This window comes from Macrobrachium rosenbergii, chromosome 46 (genome assembly GCF_040412425.1).
Source record: "Macrobrachium rosenbergii isolate ZJJX-2024 chromosome 46, ASM4041242v1, whole genome shotgun sequence".
Classification (NCBI taxonomy): Eukaryota; Metazoa; Arthropoda; class Malacostraca; order Decapoda; family Palaemonidae; genus Macrobrachium; species Macrobrachium rosenbergii.
In genome coordinates, this window is record NC_089786.1 from 30,043,251 (window position 1) to 30,045,810 (window position 2,560).

The following is a 2,560-nucleotide window of genomic DNA, read 5'->3' on the forward strand; positions in this document are numbered from 1 at the left end:
TGAAATTAAAGCGGAATTAGAAAGATGGACCTACTTGATAAATAAATGAGTAACCAATGTTCCCTAGGGCTGTGAAAAAAATTTCTAGAATGATTTAGCTATTCTATTTGAAAGGAGAGAACTTAGAACTAGGCGCAATACCAGGAAAATTAGGTAATGAATAGTTTCTTCTTCGAAGACTTTATGGTTGTTCGACGAGATGGATTTTCTTGGGCCCCCTTAATTACTACTGTAACTGATTAGAATTTTCAGTTTCTGAATTTTTGCATTTTACGGTTTAGGTTATCTTAATATTTTGAGATGATACTCCTGGAAGATAACAGTTTGATCAATTCTGACGACGCCAGAATTTAACTGATTTCACGAGAGGTCACTAGCAGTTTATTCCATGAAGAAAAAGTAACAATCACTGAGCAGGACAAACTAAGGACAGAGGAAAATGCAAAGCACGAAGACTTCCATGTATAACATTTTCTAATCTCAAATTGTCTTATTTATGCGACAATCTCCTTAATTTTCACAGGATCCTAATCTACCCCCTCTTTGGAGTAAGTTAAGGTGTGGTTTAATCCGCTCAGCCGACAACGTCCGGGAAAGCGTCGTGAGAATTCGTCACTTGAAAGAACCATAATTTATTTACTTTGGCCTTTCTCCTGTATTATCTTACTACCAAAACCTTCTTCGCCGACATTGTAAGTGATTTGAGTTCCTCATTTCCCAGATTTGGTGAGTATACTGAGACAACGTGTTCTTCAAGTTAATACAAAGTATTTTTCGGTACTTCACCAATCTCTCAGTATAGTATATATAAGCTAGCCTCACTTTCATATAATAATATAAGTCTGAAGAAAACCTAACGCCATTTATGGGCGAAAAATGTTTGTCGTGGTAAGTGCAGCGCTTAACTTACGCTGCTTCTTTTTTGTCATAAGTTTTGTTTTTTTAGCAAGTAGGCTATTTCTTTTAAAGCTTGTATTTTATAAACCAATAATTGTCAGTTTATATTCTCTTGTAATTAGATTAGGTGGCCACTCCTTTCTTTCAGAACTTCCTTTCTCGCAAATCTTTTATTGTCTGCTCCGAATCGTCAGCTATTTTGGCACAAGAACAAAAATCATCAATCTGCAGAAGACGCTTCGAGGTTCATAGATATTAAGCCTAAGCAACATAGTGTGATAATAAATTTTTTCTATATTTCTGTGGATATCAAAAACAAAATGCCGGTGACAAATGCCTTTTTTCGGAATGGTGAAAATCCTTTAATTTCTTTTATTTATCTTTTATTATGCAACATTTGTCTTGTTACTACCATCATTCATCCTCTTGCACCATGATTATTTATTAATTGGCCTCCGTTCTCTCCTGAGAGTCTGGTCAAACTCCGAACACACGAAAATGTCATCACTGACTTTGCTTCAAAGAAGATTATTATCCCCAAGAAAAATAATCCTGACTTGACCCTTGAGGAAGCAGTACAGTATTTCCATTTTCGTTCGTGTAGGAATGTGTATTTTGAGAACAGGGTGTCATGAAAACGGAATTTGATGAAACTGATCAGGAATCCAAGCATTCCTTACATTGGTGTTGCGATGCCATGAAAACGATCTCACCCATTATGATGGGTAAGGAATTTTTGAGGCACAAATCTTTCGTTTATAGCTACATAATTTCGTGTATTGGATGCTTGTTGACTGTGTAATAAATTCATGGTTTTATTATTAGTGCTAATTAATTTTTTTCCTTTTTGGGTGGTTTTAAACGAACCATGATCTCCATCTATAGCTTTTGTTTCCTCTTTAAAGGCTTCTTGCCTACTGACAGAGAGAGAGAGAGAGAGAGAGAGAGAGAGAGAGAGAGAGAGAGAGAGAGAGAGAGAGAGAGAGATCCTTTTCAGTCATTACTATGTAGATGACTTTCGTCATCATACGAAAGACAAATAGAATAACACGAATAGACAGATAGATAGATACCCAAATGTCTCTCATGACGTGCAGCCATTAGTCCCACACCGGTGAAGACAACATCAGCAACACAGAAGCGATGTCCCTTCCAAGTCTCCTCTTCGTCATGGGATCAGGGCACAATTGGCGGCTTCCCTTGCATCTATCGGTAACTGGGACGGAGAAAGAAACAGTTACATTCGGGGTTTGGGACGGGAGAGAAACAACCCGGCAGACAGCAAAGAAATGAACTGTCGCATCCCCTAACTGGAATATGAGAGACATGTATTGAGGAAGGTGATAAGCTGACATTAGGAATTCGATCTTTTTCATGTTTTTTGTAGGTAAGCTAACTTTACACTTTGAGAGAATGACTTTATCTAGACGGTTAACTTGATCACTGCATCACCTCTGGACTTAGGTAAGGATAACCCTAAGGCTCTGCTCCTGAAGGGTAGTAAAATTATGGTAAGTCACAGTTGGTCAAAAGAAGAAATATCGTAGAGAGAGAGAGAGAGAGAGAGAGAGAGAGAGAGAGAGAGAGAGAGAGAGAGAGAGAGAGAGACCAAACAAACTTTAGATATTGTTTTCAAATTCTTTGAATTTTCACAAAGTTTACC